Consider the following 18,896-nt stretch of genomic DNA (forward strand, 5'->3'; position numbering starts at 1 on the left):
GAGCCACTTTGTGGTTATCATGATTCCAAGTTAAATAGAAAGATCTTTCTTGAATCTTCTCCCCATTAATTAATTTTTGATTGGGTATTCCTGCTCTTTCAAGAGCATGCCAGTGGATACATATTGAGGAACTTCATCACTCAGGAAATGATGTTGGCAAGACCCAGGGAATTGGCAGGGTGGGTGGCTTTGGGGAAGACCTGGCTGGAACTGCCTCCTCTCCTATAGCCCAAGTCAGCAACAGCAATAACTGTAGACACTTTGAGCCTGGAGGTTTTACAATGAGTGAGTTTTTTTTTTCTTTTCCATGTCTTTCAAAGTCTGTGGATGGAGGGATGGGGAAGTATTTGTGCCTGCAAGTTGGTAGTGTGGGCAGAGAAGATGAAAGTAAGGGAAATTGTACAAATTGTCCACTTGAATAAGAAGGAAGAAAGAAAAGCCAAGTCAACTCAACCAAATATTCTTTTTTTCTGAATTCTTCATTTTTCTAATCCAGAAGTTTATGTTCTGAATGGTTGGTTAGCAAAGCCCTAGTCAAGATTTTGAGATAGCTACCAGAAAACCTGATTTAAAAAAAAGTGGGGGAGACCTGGAATTTCACTTTGTGGAACTTCACTTTGTTGCCAATAAGATAGAATGCTGATATAATTCAAATCTTATTTCAATCAATTTTAAGTTGCAAGTATTTATATAATATGATGAGTTATAATTTGTTACCAATTCAGAGAAGTAAAGTAAATCCAGAAAGCATATGGATAATGTACATCTCACAGAACATAATTCTTATCTAACTATACTATCTTTATACATTCCAGTTTCCCATTTTACCATTTCATAAACTTATTTTATTTAAAGGTACATATGATGGGCTACTGAGTTGAGGGGATTTCTGTAATGAAGCACAGATAACATTCACCAATTCTTAGACGGCTCTTGTTAAAACTCTGGTATTGTAGAACATTCCAGAGTTTGCTGCTGAAATTGAGGTAAACTGGACTTGACCAGTCCTAACATAGGTAATGAAATTGGGCAAGTTAACTAGACTCATTTCTTTGTCTGAAAATATTTCAGGCTTACATTTTTAATACTTGATTTTCCAAATACTGTTTGTTACTCTTACAGCCCTTTTTAGAAATTATACTACGTATTACTTAACCTTAATATATTTTACATTAGAACAATGTTAAGTGTGTTGTAGAGTCTTTATCACAGAGAAATTCATAAAATATAAATGGAAAATATCATTTTTATAATATGAAAATAGTGTGAACTTGAACAATTCATTGATAGTGCCTTGAAAAATATCCTATCAATTATAAACTAATTTTAAGATTATTATTTACTCATAATACGTGGCAGATTATATCTTGACAGAAACATGTAGCTACACTGGTTACTTGGCACTAACTAATCAATTAAAAGGGAGATGAGATAAAGCTTTTTGTAGAAAAAAATCAGTTTACTATCATAAGAAACTCACTGAGTCAGATTGTGTCACGTCTCACTTCAACAAGAGTACTATTGATTAATTTAAAGAATTAGCAGCATCTGAAAAATTGAAATAAAAATACTCATTGGCTCTATAAAATAAAATATAAACTACAATTCACTAGGGATAAAGAAGTTATGGGGGTAAAAGTATAAAAAATTTATGTTATTCTAATATATTTTACATAACCTGGTTATATCACCTGGGTCCTATTGCTTAAGAAATTCAGTGATTCTGATTTATTGTTTTGAATACTACTTCTCAGGCATTATTTTCTTAAAATCCAAAGTCTTTGGAAATGTAGTTAATATTTCAAAAACCACAGAACATAGACCCTATATTAATGCATGGAATTAAAATAACTTTCTAATCTGAACCAATTAAACATGAAAAAATATTGCATTTTTACAACTACAACTTCAAATAATTTCTGGTAATTATGACATTAATTAGACATTCATTCAGAGAATAAATAATAGACATAATTTTCTAAGTATATTATAATATAATTTTTAGGAAGGGGTCAAGTTTTTTTCACATGATTTCTAGCCATTTCCATCATCTGATTATCATCCATCCAAATACCTCATCAACACAAATACTGCACATTGACAACTCTGAAAAGGCTTCAAAGGGAATAGCTGACTTATAAATAAAATAATCAATTTTTCTTCACAATATTTATGATGGAAACAGTAAGTTGGATCTTGGCTTAAACTGTCCAGTGGCATTCCAATTAACTCAGAGGGGGAACCATAGTGTGTGAACTGATAACTCCTATATTTCCTTTTAATATTTCTTATCTTTTCTTGCCTTCGTATTCCTGGCCTACTTCATTCCCATTATATAAACCTAGCTGTGCTTTTATTTCAAAATCTTACAATTTGTCTTTTGCTTTTTTGAGTTTTATTCAAATGTCAGCTTTCCAAAAACGCCTTTATTTCCATTATTTCTAAAATTCTACACCCCAGCACTTCACACTTTTCTCCTTGGGGGTGATTACTGATATTCAAGATATTTAATTTATTCATTTATTTTCATAGATTGTTTCCCCGACTAGAATGCAAAACTTTGGAAGACATAAGATCATGATTTAACATATTTGAAGAACGGATTTGGTACTTCGTAAGTATCAAGTATATAACAGGTGGATTCCTGGAAAAACATAATCTAAAAATAACACCTACATAAACTAGAGACAAGTCAGTAGAATAACTGTCCTTGTCTCTCTATGTCTTGTAATATAATTTCCTTAGTCTTTTTAATTTTCATCTTCATTAACTTTCCTAACTTCTAAATCAATGTGAAAGCCATTTGGATATTCTTCATCAGACCAAATTTGGATTATTTGTTGAAAATGCAGATTTCTTATCTTTAATTTTTGTCAAAACCTCGAGTGTCAGAGACCATATGCAACCTGTATCTTTTTTGTTTATTTTCGGATTACTCCTGGCTCTATGCTCAGAAATCGCTCCTGGCAGGCTCACAGGACCATATGGGATGCCGGGATTCAAACCACCAACCTTCTGCATGCAAGGCAAATGCCTACCTCCATGCTATCTCTCAAGCCCTGCAACCTGTATCTTAATAATCTCCTCAGGAGATACTTAAGCACTCTGATGTATGGAAGCACCAAAAACTATTTTATGGCACATTCATTTTCTTTCTTACTGTTTCCCTTCTTTTTAATTTTCACTACCTAATTACCATGTCTATTTTATCACCAGAGACCATACCCATATGTTTCTCCTTAAATTGTTCTGGGTATAGGGACATAGATGCTTAACTAATTAGTTGAGAGCATTTTGATGGAGGGAATGATAAGAATAATACCAATAACTACAATGAGATTTATTTTAACTCTGAACACTTCCTTTCACTGAGTAAAATTTGGGGATTGAATTACATTCTATTTTGTTGCTTTAATAATAAAAAAGATTTTCTTCTTTTTATATACATACACACTGTTAAAGCATTTACCTGTTTAAAAAAGTTTAGGTTTAAAAAGTCAGTGCTTTTATGCATCAAACCTATTTTATGTGAAATATTCAGTTAAGATTCAGTAGCCAAATAAATCCTATAGATACATATTTTTTATCACTCTCTCCATTGTGAAATATCAGCATTGCTTGTTTGCAGTCCAGATGCATTTTCATATAGTTATTTGCTTCTGAGAATCAAGCAGAGAATAAAAGACTACACATCTCAAAAGACTTTATATAGCCTGAACTCAGTGGCCTAGAAGATAGATATAGGGTTGAATCTCAGGTCCAGTAAACTCATAGCTCTCTGGGAATCCCCAGGACTGACCCTGGTGGCCTCCAGTGAGGTATCCCACCCTACAAAAAGGAAAAACCTGGTTTACAGCCGCCGTGAGACTTTTACAATGAGTGTATTATTTTATAAGGCAAGAGGGAAATAAAACTTGTTTGTTTGTTTCTCTAACAAGCACACACATTTTTCAAACAATTTGGGTTTGGCTTCACCCAGAATGCATCTGGCCAACATTTTTCTCTTTCATTTTTATAACCAAAGAAATTTTCAGGGAAATTTAATCCACATGTTTCTTATCCATTCAATATTCAGTAATGTTTCAGAGAAGGGCATTTGATTACAAAAACTTCAGTTATGAATCTATTATTGGAAGTCCTTGGACTGCAGGTAAATTTGTGTAAGTAATAGAGACACTCAGCACAATCAAGTCAGGCATAGAGAGATTTATTTGAAGTTCTATGGAATAAATAACCCCTGGAAACAAGTTTTCCTCAAGGTTCAAGGAAGTTGGAGCAGCTTCTGTGACTTCAAATTCCCAGTGTGTTCAAACTATAGTTAGTTTACAAGAGGGAGTTGTTCTATTTGCATAGAAACTCCACTACAGAGGGCTGTGTTTAATATTTCTTGGATACATAGAATGTGCCAGATACAGTTGCAATAAGGAAAAAGAGATGACTAAAACAGTGTTGATCTTAAAGAACTTAAAAATATACTAAGAATCTGTTTTAAATTTTAAGAGACATTCTCAATATTCTGATTAGTCAATTCACTCAAATCCAAGTATTCATGAACATATTATCCAGAGGGATATAAATTTAGATGACATGAATTAAGATCTTATTCTATTCAACATAACAAAAGGTTATCCTTTATTTTTTATGGCACCTTAAAAGTTCAGTGCAATTTTGTATTATCTCAAATAATATGTGTTAGCATAATAATATAACTTATTGTCTTTTAATGTTAATTTACAGAACTAAAAAATACTAAGAGGTTTGTGTTTATATTTGAGACTTGAAAACTAAGATAGAAATCATGAATAATTTTTAATATCTTCAACTCCAAACTAAACTCCAGACTATTTAAGGATACCATAACCAGATCAGTATAAAATTATAATAGCAAGAGCTGTTGCAATAGAATTACTGATCTTTACAACCAGTCAGCTGAGTATATAAAAAGTCAAGAACACTTGAAGATATTAAAAATAGCTATAGGAAAGCTAGTTCAGTAAGAAACTAGTTCAGTTAGGAAAGTGTACTTTGAGAAAAAGCCTCATGCTAGAGGAGTAAACACAACTAGAAGAGTAAACACAAATAATCATATATACACATATATACATACACATACATAAATGAACTATAATTTTAAAACTAAAAAATAACACTCAAAGGTTTGTTATAAACTCTAAGTTAACACACCATTAATTTAGATTTTGGTTTGATTTTATAAAACATTAGGTAAATAAATAACTATATAATTATTCACATTCAGCTTTACCCAAACAGCCACATTTGCATAATTTACTATTAAATGTACACCAAGTGAATTAAATGTGACCACTTAGCAAGCAACTTAATAAGGTTGCTTAATAAGGTTGCTAGGCTCTATCTGGGTTTTGATAGGCTTCTTTGACCTGTTGATGGTAACATGTAAATTTTGTCAACATGTCTGGGGAAAAGCATAAGATAGTTAAGAGCATTAGAATGAGGGTTGAAATACTTGGGCTATTTTCTTGCTTCTCTATGACATACTAAATAAAGAAGCTATATTTTTAATTATGAATGTTTCTTTCTAAAAATAGATATTTGAATGTTTAGCAGTAGACGTTGAATAACTATATCAGACATATTCTAGGTGTACTAATGCATAATCTAATAATAAGGCAATTAAATAAGAAGAATGAAGAATTTTGACATTCATATCAAAAGATTCATTACCTGGGCTCCTTGATGTAAAGAGGAAAGAGAACCAGCAGGAAGACATGTATAGTCTATTACAGAATAATTCAGCTTTGACAGCAGTGAAGAAGAAAAGGTAGTGTCAAGATTGGACAGACTTCGAAGGTGAAGCCCACAAAGCTCGCTGGTAGACTGAACTTGAAGAGTTGAGGGTCAAAAAAACTGAAAAGTTGCAAATCTCATCAACTGATATCAACTGACATGAGAAAAGTTTTAGGTAGTGCATGAGGTAAGCTGAACATCGATTTTAGACAATTTGAAATTACAATGTCTAAAAGTCAGCCAAGTTAAGATATTGAGTTACAATTGGATATATAATGTAGATTTCTGTTCCTGGAAGAGGATGGTGATATGGGAATTGTCAACCTTTAAAATGCAGGATCTGTTTGCTACAACCTTGTAGCACGACATCTTCAGATTGAGGACTTCTTCCAGAATTTTCTACGGGGTGCTAATTATTTTCTTTAGTATTGTTCAAAAATCAAATACCTTGCCTTTTCTAGTAAAAATATGCTTTTAATAAGTCAAGTTTAATAATTGCAAAGATCTTGTAGTAAATAGGGTGTTTGCTTTGCATGTAGCTGACCCAAGTTGGGTCCCTGACAGCATATATGGCCCTCTGAGCACCATTAAAAGTGATTCCTAAGTATAAGCTAGAAGTAAGCTATGCAAGTAACTAAGTAACTAAGTAAATAATATGCAACCCAAGTATATCCCCCAAATAAAAGTAAAATAAAGGTTTTCAAGTATATATTTCATAGTTAACTTTTATTGTTTATAGTAGATTTCTGATGTCAATGTCTAGCTCCTCATTACACTTGACAAGCAATTGCTCAGCTCTACCTCAGTGTGAATTTCTTCTTAGGTTTTCTAGTTTTATCATTTGCTTCAGCGATATATAGATACCACGGCGCTTGTCTTAATCTTATATAAAGTGCATGAGTTAAACACAACAAACTTCAAATCAATCTTCGATATCATGTACAGTCCTCTGAGGCCCACCTAGAGTGATCTCTGAGCACAAAACCAGGAAACATTCTTGAATGTGCTGGATGTGACACCACCAAACAAACAAAAATATATGCTTCTTTTTCTTACCAATCTTTTTCTGACTAATCTGCACTGAGAGCTTTCTTTGTCATATCCTGACCATATCAAGTCAAATCATGTTTACTTTCATCTGAGTTTGGACTCAAGGTTATTCTGACATAGCAAGCTGTAGATGACTAAAGAACTCTCCCTCTCTGTTAGGGTGCTCTGAAACTTCTCATGGCCTAACTTCTAAAGTCCTGTTCTACATCTCTAAAATCTTGACATTCCATATCTTTTTTGCTTCTCTGTATTGAGATAGATTATTTATTTGGTTTTTATTTCCTGTCTCCTTCCATAAAGATTTTTAAAGATGATCTAAACCATCCAGGCCATTTGAAAGACTGACATTAAAATACATGCCACCAAGCATGGGAGTTACAAATTGTAGACCATGAATGATTTTTATTGTGTGCCCAGACATACTGACCTTCCAATGCTTAGTGAAGCCAGGTATGGTTGGCTACCTCTTCCACAATTTTTCTTTCTGTGCCATAAAATATAAGTATTTGCTTTCTGTGCTGACCTAAAAAGGGTTCAAAACATGTAAAAGTTGTTAGAAACAACAAGTATTACTTATTGTCCCAAGGAAATGAGAAAAAAATGATTTTTTGTTATAATGGTGACAGCTTTACCTGAAAAACCCAGTGTCATTTTATTCAGTGCCCTCCTTCAGAGTGGATAACATTTTTAGTACTGCATCTATCTGAGACAGTGATAAATTTGGTGAAATTCTACTTAGTAAATCATATTCATAATGAATCCAAACAGTATGAAGTTGGGGTATTATTCTTAGTATAACAGCCTAACCAAATAACCAAAAAAAAAAAACTTTGATATATTAGATCCTTAAGGCATTGCTCTAAATATGATTGTAGATGGGTTCTTAGGAGCAACTGTTCACTAAGGAGTTCAAAGAACATTCCCCAGAGGAAGCATTTGGTGAAAAAATGCTGTTACATTTTTAAAAACCAAGTAGGCAGAAAGTAAGGCTAACATTTTCTTGTGAAATTCTAAGCAAGATTAAAAGGCCACCTCACTTGGATAACCAAGAGCTTACTTCCATGCAATGTTAACATTTTCCTTTGAAAAAAGTTTGAATTTCAAGATGCATATGGGCAAAAGCCAATCAAAGCCTCAAATCTCTAGATCCACCTGGCATCTCATAAGAATCTTTGAGGTTGGGTATTCTTAGGCAGAAAATTTTAGTCATCTCTCAGAACAATAAAGTTGTTAGAAAAAAAGTTATTAGAATGATTCATTGTAAAGATTCTATCTAACTTTGAGAAATATAGTATGCACACGTACTTATTTTGGAGACCAGTCCACTGTGATTTTGAGGTAAATAAATGTCCTGTATTGCTATACTGAACTGTTGGAACTTATAAACAAATTAAGTATCATTTGACATCTCTCACATGAATGATTTGGTTATCACAGTGTTTATCTCAAACTATCCTTCTGGCAATAATATATAACAAAGTTAGCTAAATATAGGGGTTATTTCTAGGGCATAATAATAAAATCCAATCATCAGTTATTGCTCAGAATAACTAACATTGTTGAGTGCTTATAACTTGCCAAGCTCTGTTCTAATTGACCTACATTTAATAATTCATTCGATCCTCACAATCTTGATAAATGCACTGCTATCCCCATACAAAATATAAGGGAACTCAGATATTGGGAGATTATTTCAGTTGTTTAAGATTATACAATTTCAAAGCATTGTATCTGTGGTTCAAGTAGGGCATTCTGTACCTAGAATTTACATTTTCATTGTATATTTTGTTCAGGCATAAACAATATTTATTTTTCTATTGCCATCACCAGGAAACATCTCACCTCAGCATCTCACTATCTCATCTTATTAGTATATAATTAATCTACAATTGAAAATGTAAAAATATTTAAAAATAATTTATTGTAATGTCCACCGTCTCTGTATTTTTGCATTTTACCAAATGTCATTGTCAAAACCTGGTCACCAGAGAACCAAAGAGTATATTCAGTGTCATGTAGAGGAACTAAAAACTGCTTGAAAAATTTATTCTCTAAAATATATCCCACCCCTCTTTTAGGCACTATGATTTAATATACTTTTATTGAGAGGGTATCATGCATAAGAAAAATAGGAAAAAATTAAAGAGACATTGATGGAAGAAAGTAGACACTGGTGAATTAACCACTCTTGATATCAATGAAGTCTTTTTTTTTTCTTTTTTTTTGGGGGGGCGGGGAAGATTTGGGCCATACCCAGCGGTGCTCAGGTGTTACTCCTGGCTGTCTGCTCAGAAATAGCTCCTGGCAGGCACGGGGGGGCCATATGGGACACCGGGATTCGAACCAACCACCTTTGGTCCTGGATCGGCTGCTTGCAAGGCAAACGCCGCTGTGCTATCTCTCCAGGCCCATCAATGAAGTCTTGATGTTTTGTGAAAACTATACCATTGTGAGTGGAGGAAATGTTCAGTTGAGGTATGTATTTTTTACAAATAAACTGGTTTTGAACTTCAACCCCCCCACCTTAATTATATTAATAATCATTACACTGTTCTGGGATTTGGGGGAGAGGTGGAGAGGGACCACAACCAGTGGTGCTTAAGGGCTGTATGTTCCTGGCTTTGCATGTCTAATATTTTTTCTCATTTTCCATTTTGTTAAATTTGTTATCCCAACCTTGGTATAAAAGATGGACAATATTTCTTGTGGGTCTTCTACAGATTCAAATCTAAGTTAAAGGTCTTCAGGTCCCAAAACCAATCTTGTTTCTCTTGATATCCAGATGTGAATAAATAAAACATGAGAATCCCCACCTCTTCCAAACCTTTTATTTCTTAACTTCTCACTTTCTTTTTATTTATTTTATTTTATTGGGTTTTGGGCCACAGCTGGTGATGCTCAGCGGTTACTCCTGGCTATGCACTCAGAAATTGCTCCTGGCTTGGGGGACCATATGAGATGCCAGGAAATCGAACTACGGTTCGTTCTCGGTCAGCCACCTGCAAGGAAAATGCCCTACCACTGCACCACCGCTCCAGCCCCAACTTCCCCACTTTCTTATAAAGTTTACTTCCCTCTCTGCAATCTATGCATGAAGCAAAAGAAAATTAATTTTGATCTTAGGAAATACATCCACACCTTACTAAAGGGTATAAGAATGTAAAACTTGGGGCCGGGAAGGTGGCGCTAGAGGTAAAGTGTCTGCCTTGCAAGCGCTAGCGTAGGACTGACCGCGGTTCGATCCCCTGGTGTCCCATATGGTCCTCCCAAGCCAGGGGCGATTTCTGAGCACATAGCCAGGAGTAACCCCTGAGCGTCACCGGGTGTGGCCCAAAAACCAAAAAAAAAAAAAAAAAGAATGTAAAACTTACAGTATTTTGGAGTTGAAAAATCATTCTTTTCTTTCCTCATTTCTACAAAGTTGCATGCCATTCTTAAGTAGTGGCCATGTAAATTTTCTCTGTATGATTTCATTTTTAGTATATGTGAGGCTGACATGAGCACTTCTAATCTTGAGAACTTTGATATCTATAATTCAGTGATGGAGTCATTAGAATCTAAATAAAAACCTTTTTACTATTATTACATTACATTTAACCAACCACTTTATTTCTCTAAGTTAAGTCAATAGCAGAGATTTTACATATTGCAACTAACACATGAGATATCAGTAATGTGAAATAAAAAATAAAGACTACTTCTAAGGTTAAAGGAAATTCTTCCTCTCTGTTTAGGTCAGACCACATACTCACATTCCAAGGTAAATCATTAGTAAGTACAGCTAAAACTTGAAAAAATTAGAGAGAACCAGATTGTGACCTACCTATTTGTTTAAATTCTATTAAACAGGTTGGAGTGATTAAAAAGTTAGTCAAAAATCGTAGTCTTTCTTTGGAAGCTTATAGTTGATGTACTCTTAGAAGTGGGTTCTCAACAAGTGGGTTATTAGTTTAGAAGGTCTCAAGAACACAAAATTTGCCTAGGAGAGCTGAGAAGCCCTGGTTGTAATCACACCCAAGAGATTTAAAGGGGAAAAGAAACAGAAGAGTAACGGGCTATGTTTTGTAAAAGGTGTGTGATTTTTCTGCTAAATACATATGTATATGAGAAGATAGAGGGGGAGATAATGAAAGGGAGGGAAGAGATCAATATGAACATGACAAAGGTATATGTGAGAGTTCATGAGAGAGCTAAAAGAGGGAGAATGAGGGGGAAAGAAAGAGGGAGAGGGAATAAACTCGCTTCTTGCTTTGAATCATCTTAACATAGAGCATTTATAGGAGGTTATGCATTGCCTGTGCTATGTAACTATATTGAGTTCTAATAGGAGAACAGTGTCTGGAAAATAGGCACCACTATTGGCAGCTCACAATACTGCCTTTAAAGTAATACATTTCTTGATCCCTGGTTCTTCTCCTTGTAATCTAGCTCTATCATTCAATCCTGGGGAAATCCAAAGTATCTGGCGAGTGGAAAATGAGGAAAGAGAAGCAGAGAAAATGACAAGTCTGCCCCTAGAGAAGTAGGAACACTTTCATGTTAAAATAAATCTGGAGTTTTAATTAGTATATGAAAATAATTATACACATAATAATTCCTGAACTGAAATAATTTTAAGTAATAAGATGGCTGGAAGACTGCTCAACAATTGAATCTAAAAGTAGATGAGTAATGAGATTTACATAAGATTTAACAGAAAGACAAAATATTAACATCTGGCTAAGTGTTTGTATTTGAACATCAAATGGTAGTAAAGGGAAATGTTTTTCCACATCTCCTTATAAACTAATTTGTCTTTATAAACTAATTTGTTGAGGTATAATAATACATAAACCTAAAGGGAAAAAAATTTCCTTTGCAATTTTCTATTCTCAAGGTTAATATATTAAAAACTTTGAGAAAATTAGGGGTAAAATTTCTTTTATAAAAACAACAAAAAAGAGAATCTCTTCATTTTGAAAAAATAAGAGTGAGTTTCCAGCTAAGCAGGGCAAGAACATTGAAACAGCTACTTGAGATCTGGGTAAAGAGTAATAGGGAAAATATCCAAATATAAGTATCACCAAATAATAACAATTTCCATTTTTCCTGCTCTTATTTGATCAGGATAAAAGACCATCTGAAGCCTGTATGTAGCATCAATAAGGAGAAAGAGATTGTTCTGGTTAGTTCTTACCTGAAGAATAAGAAATGGTTTCATGTACACAGAAAAAATAGTGATTTCTCCATTAGAATGAACACAGACTTGCTCAATTCAGTTTCCACTAGAAATAGCCACAGCAGTAAAACAGGCTAAGATATAGAGTAAAAAGTAAATAAAATATTCCTAATTTACTAATATTTTTCTATCTAGAAAAATCTAAAAAGCTGCAAAAGTTCTCTATTAAAAAATTTAACTAGTTCAAAGCATAAGATGTCAGCCTTTTAATTTGAAGTAATTCTATATAAAGCAGTTAACAACTACTAACCCATAAAATAAAAGCCATAACCATTTACAATAGCTAAAAAAGTGAATACTGTGAATCCTAAAAGCTATGTATATTGTTTTCCAAAAATGACACACTGATGAAAATATATAAAAATAATATGAACTAATATGTGAATAGATTGTCAATGTTTAAGCATTAAAAGATTCAACAATAACCATCCTAATTTGATTCAGAAACTTAGTACATTGCTAATTAAATTTCTGCAAGGTATTTCTTAGATATACATAAATTAATGTTAAAATTTATATTAAAGAAAAAGAAACTAAATAGTTAAAATAATTTTGAGATTGGAGAAAAAAGTTTTCCTTTCACACAATTTAAGATTTTCTATATGTCTACAGTAGTCAAGACAATGACTTAAAATTATTCATGAAATTAAAAATATTAACTCAAAGAGATATAAGTTCATAGCAACATTCTTCATACTAGCCAAATTATGGAACCAATCTAAATGTCTACCAATAGAGGACTGGATAAAAAACCCAATTTTTATTTAATATGTACTGAAAATCACAAAGGTAAATTTATGCCTTTTAAGACAAAGGAGCTAGAATCAAGTGATTATGTTAAATAAAGTAAGAACATTAAAGGTAATTTATGGTGGTTTCACTCATGTATAAAATATAAATTAACATAGCAAACAAATACCTAGAAAGCAACAAAAGTAGCTTAATAAAATTCAATTAAAATTAAATTAAAAATGAGCCTATGCTAAACAGTGATATTTTAGAGAATTTAAAATTATATTCAAAAAGCATATATCCTGGTGTATATATTTTAATATTTAAAAATGCATTAATAATTGCCAAAATTTGGAAAGAAATCAAAATACTCTAATAAATAACTACCCTGTGGCATATTCAACAATAAAAGGGAATCAACTATTGATATATTCAAGTTTGTCAATTTCCACAGCATTACAACAAATTAAAGGAGATGGATGACATGAGAAGTTGCCTATTACATTATCTCATTCATGGGACCTATTTTAAAAAATCCCAAGAGCTAGGGTTAGGGTTAAAGTCTAACTATAGAAATTGATTAAAAAAAAATAGCTTGAGACAGGAGTTAGGGGGTAACAATGGAATTGCTCTACATTGTCATTATACAGCTCATGGTTATATTATACATATGTGAGATTCACAGAAATACACAGCCCAAAACGAAGACTTTATTCTGCCAAGAACTAAATTAAAATAAAGCAGTTGGGAATAATTGGGAAATTTCTTGTATAACAAGAAATTTACTTTCTGGTCTGGGACAATAGTATGCCAATAACTTCTAGCCAGACTGGATTGTCCCACCAGACATGCATTAAATTGTCTAGCCAAGATGTGTTTCTTAATCATACAGGCACACTACTGAAGGTATTCTCCAAGAATTACAAAAGAACTTCCAAAATGCTTGCCAGATGAGAACTGCCAAACAAACAAAAAATACTGCTTCTCAGTAAAATCAGGTTTTGTTATTCTTGACAAGCTTAATTGCCAAACCAAATTCTGCCCATTATAGATAACATTTTTATGGTATAGGGGTTATTTCCCTTTCTACCCAGTTAATAGAGTACTTACTTATATATTGGTTGAACTATGTGAAACTAAATATTATTTCTATTATTTCTGAATATTATTTGTATTGATTAATTAGGCCTTCAGTTTTACTTGCTCAAATCTGACTTACGTTCAAACAATACTTTTGCAATGCAAAATCAGGTGTCCTTTGACATTTAATATCCAATAGGGGATAAGAAATGGGTGTGAAGAATGTCTAGGAAACTTCTTTTGGGGACATACACAGGGATTTGGAAATCATGTCTTTTTTTACTAAAGTTATAAAGCCTCAATAAAATATATAGGGAGGTTCCTTTATTCTTAATGTTAAAACTATTTGATGCCTTGTAAATGGGGCAAAAGAATATGTTGTGCAAGTGTGAGTTCATTACAGTAAGTTCTATGACCAGTGTGCCCACATACAGTAAAAACCATTCCAGTGGCTCTACTGGGCCACTTCTCCATGGTCTCTCCAACACATAGGACAGCCAAGTGTGCATGACCCCTAGCAGACTCTATAGCTAAATTTGTCTGAGCATCTCAAATGGAAGCTTGACATCACCTTGAATGAGTGAGTACCTCAGTAACCTCTGGTGAACACCACAAACGAGTGTGTGGACCAGATACACAACCAAATGTCAGTGACAACTCTTCTACCCCAGTCATTGTAAACAGAACAGCAATGAGAACAAAGGGAAAGAAAACATTATCAAAGAAAAAAAAAGCATTATCAAGTCTAGGAAAAGTGTTCATTTTTTTAAAACACATTTTGAAACTGAAATGTTTATCAATAAAGTACAGTGTTTTGAAATACAGACCCCAACTATTTAGCGAGTGGTTAAGAAAATAGAACACTTGAAGTGGCTTGGCTTTAAGAAAAAAAATTGGTGGCAGGAAAGTTACACTGGTGCAGGGTGGTGTACATTTGATGACTAAAACCCAACTACAAACATTTTTGTAGCCATGGTACTTTAGTAAAGAAAATATTTTTTAAAAATAATGAAAAAAAAATTATCAGAGTGAAAGGCCTCTTGCAACTTCTTTGTCACAATCAATGAAGTGAGATCTCATTTCAATTATTTGTAATTCTGTTTTGATCCTCTAGCACAATTAAGGCATTCCAGCTTTGAATATCCTTTTCTGTGTTTTGTTGCAGCTACAACAAAGATTATATATCAAAAAACTGATGTGTTGTACCAGAGCAGTAGTTTAGTGGGTAGCACGGCATCATACATGGACCTCCAAGCTGACCAGGAGTGTTTTCTGAGTGCAGAGCCAGGAGTAATACCCAAACATGTCCAGGTGTGATCCCAAAACTAAACAAAAAATTGTTGTGCAGTTTTAATCATTAAATAGTCAGAATATACAGAAGCCCTTGTTATTTTATAATTAATGTGTTTCAGGGTAGTAATGGCTAATAACCTGGCATCTATTTTGAACAGGTATTTCAATACTAAACCATGGGTTAGTATAAAAGAAAAGAATCAATGAATATTTGTACGTATATGTATATACGAGTTATATATACACATATATATATGAAACTTTTTCTTCATAGGGGTATAAGAAACAGGCCAAGTAAGGAATTGCTTATCTTATTGGCAGAAAGATCTAAAATTTGTGTGGCCAGTTACACCTTTTATTGAAAAGTGGAAGCAATCAATCCCAATCTTTGCTACTCTCTCCTAACCTTGGCTTATTTATTCATTGCTAACACTCATACACAAAGCAAGAGTCCTCTGCCCCTTTAAGCACATCCTCTCCTCTTCAGCCTTGATCTGTTCATCATTTTATAACAACATATTTTCAATATAGGATGGAAAAAGACAATTGGACTATAATATATCTAACAAAACTATTCAATAAATCTACTTCATGTAATCTAAAATTCACAGAATTAATACAAGGTATCCACAATATATTTCCTTTCTCTCTCTTCCTTCTTTAGGCTCTATATATCATAAATTTGAGTCAGTGATAAAAGGCTGAACTTTCAGGAGATCTATTTGTCTCCTTCGCAAACCTTAAGCCCTACACTTTCTTTTTTATGAATGAAGCACTTGTAATAATGGTCCCTATTTCTTGTGAACCAAATTGAATGCACATTTAGGTGAAGAGCCTGAGATTTAAGATTCATGAAGGCCCCTCCATTAAGAAATAAGCATATTTTCAGACAGAGAGGTCTTATAACTGGTTATTGGGCTCTAATCATGAGGATTTCATGACATCACTATGATTTGTCTCATCAGGTCTGAACCCCTAAAAGCTCAGGGCTGTCCAGTTCAGACTAAAGAGTCCATATATCTCTGTACCAGTCCATTTTGTTTGCTTTTTTCCCCTATCCTATTATATTTTTGAAAAGCACTCCAGTTATATTAAAAATAGGTGCACTCTGCTATTGTGACGCTGACTGAGAGATGAAGGGGAGAGGTTTCTTGGTTTCTCTTTATTTCTTTCTCTTTCCTCTTCTACTTTGGCCTTGGCTAATTTGTTCCTTTTTCCTCAGCTGCAACCGAATTTTTTTTTTCTTGAAGGTTTCTCTTCCAAGATAGTCCACTGACCAGTTTTTCATTATGTGAGAATTGGATAATAAAAGTGAGATATGCCCATTAAGAGACCCAACTGAAATATTAGGTATGGGGGTGGGGAAAAAACTGTTAATAAGAACTTCCAAAATTTTGTCCCAACTGGTTTGTTTTGACAGAAATTAAGGAAAATTGGACTTACATTTACAGAATGGTAATAATACATCAAATACTATGCCAAGATTTTTTTACATGAATATATTTTCATTTTGCCAATAAGAAAACTGAGTCTCAAAAAATTTTTCCCAAAGCCTGAACAAGGCTCCTAAGTTTCAAGAGGCTGACTCATTCCTTTCAACAAGCTGCCTCTAACATAAATGTAAATTTCACACATTCAGGTATTAACACAAAAATATGTTGACTCAAGGATTAAGATCACCATCTTCTTTAGAAAAATTTATATTTTTCTGAGGCTGGTTTTGAGGTATCTGCTTTTTCTGTCACAATGCCACGTGTTGACATGAGATGAGTTTGGGAAAGCCAGACCTATATTTAAACCTCGTTTTGTTGTCTACACGGAGTTATCAGTGATGAGTGTGCTTTTGTAATCATCCTCCTCTGGTTGGTTGGAGAGAGAAGTTCTCAAATTGGCAGAGATGATTGTATTATTTTATAGATACATGTTTGATAAAGCTGTAGAGAATGGACAGAGTCCAGAGGTAACACAACCAACGTTGGCTCACCACTCCACTTTTGAATTAAGCTACAAGCAAGCACACTTTTGGGTTTTTGAGAAGAAATTCTTGAATAGATTTTTTCAGAAACACATTTTATCTATAAAATCCACACAAGTACTTTCAGATGCTAGATAAGGCACAGGAACTTCAAAAGACATTGATCTGAAAGAGAGATGTACGGTTTCCATTGATTGCTCAAAGAGCTGGATTCTGACTCCATTCCTTCAACATCTACTGTCCTGTCACCAGCCTAGAGATTGTAACTGTGGCCCTCTTGCAAGAAACAAAAGGCATTTTTGTCTTTTTTATATTGTTTGTGAGCTTGAACTCCCATGTGAATTTGGTGGTAGCCCTCAATTCTTCCCAGATCTCTTTATATACAAAGGTTCTGCTTCACAATCCCTGGGGCACTTTTGTACATCTGGGGACACTCCAAATAGTGACTCAGACTGTGTCAAAAGACAAAACCAAGGCATTGCGCATTTCTGGCCTAGCTGCAAATAGCAGAAAACCCAACAGCAAGGTTACCCCCCTGGAATTTATTCTTTCCCCCAGTTAAATATAAAGGAAACATAAGGTTTTAAAGTGGGGCTTGTGAGCAAGGAAAAATGTGAAGTAGACCAAGCTGCCTCTCAATTCTGCAACTCCTGCCAAAGAAGAATTTCAATCTCTCTGACCTCCTCTCTCCCAGCTAGAAAGAGAACTTTAGAAGAAGTCAGATACAATAGGAAGAACATTGTTAAGGGGACTGGGCTCTGCTCTGTATTCAAAGGCCATATGAGATCCATTGGGACTCAGTGATGATCACAGTTTCCTTATCTAACAACAGCAGGATCTGAGCTTTTTGAGTTTCTTCTAGTTCAGGAATTGTATGTCTCCCTACTTTCTAATGTATAATTGAGAGAAGAATAAGAGTGGCAGAGCTAGAGTAGTAGCACAGTCTTAACTTACCTTGCACGTGGCCAATCCAAGTTTGATCCCAAGCCTCTCATATGGTTCGGACAGTCCATAAGGATGTAACCCTTGAGCTGAGGGTCAGGAGTTAGCCCAAGAATTACCAGATGTGGCCCCCAAACAAAACAAAAGTGTATTGTGACTTTTTTTTTTTACCATAAAGTGTGATGTGACTTATTTCGCCACCATTTCATACCTGTCTCATTTCTGACGACTTATATACATTTCAAAAAAAAAAAAAAAACAGCTACTAGTTGTGTCTGTCACCCATGGATAAAGAAGAGCTCACTCTAAACAATGCCTGTCAATCCTTTCCTACAGTCCATTATGTCAGGTGTAATGTCTGAGAAGTCAGAGTTGCTCAGCAGTCTTGGCAAGCCAGTACCTGTAATTGAAAGCCATAGTACTAGATAGTGTCAACAGAAAAGTTACTCTAAGGTAAGATATATCCTGTATTATATTTCTCATCTATTTCCAGTGTCAATTTTGTGACCATTTTGAGGATAGTCTTTATTTTTATTACATAGAATGTAAATGTTATGTTCACCTGGGTTGTTTGTTTTATTTTTAGTTTTGATATATTGTGTGTATATCGGAAGAAAGGAAGGAAGGAAGGAAGGAAGGAAGGAAGGAAGGAAGGAAGGAAGGAAGGAAGGAAGGAAGGAAGGAAGGAAGGAAGGAAGGAAGGAAGGAAGAAGGAAGGAAGGAAGGAAGGAAGGAAGAGAGAGGAAGGAAGGAAGGAAGGGAGAGAGAGGAAAGGAAGGAGAGGAAGAAGAAAGAAGAGAAAGAAGAGAAGAAGAAAGAAAGAAAGAAAGAAAGAAAGAA

The 18,896-nt window shown here is 34.0% G+C and overlaps 1 protein-coding gene and 1 pseudogene across 1 annotated transcript in view; both read right to left on the minus strand.

The window, feature by feature from the left end:
• The window catches only part of ENY2 (ENY2 transcription and export complex 2 subunit), an 851,639-nt gene that overhangs the window by 688,787 nt on the left and 143,956 nt on the right, over positions 1 to 18,896 (minus strand). The window lies entirely within an intron of this gene.
• LOC126009903 (uncharacterized) lies at positions 10,203 to 10,320 on the minus strand (annotated as a pseudogene).

This window comes from Suncus etruscus, chromosome 5, assembly GCF_024139225.1.
Source record: "Suncus etruscus isolate mSunEtr1 chromosome 5, mSunEtr1.pri.cur, whole genome shotgun sequence".
In the NCBI taxonomy this organism is placed as follows: domain Eukaryota; kingdom Metazoa; phylum Chordata; class Mammalia; order Eulipotyphla; family Soricidae; genus Suncus; species Suncus etruscus.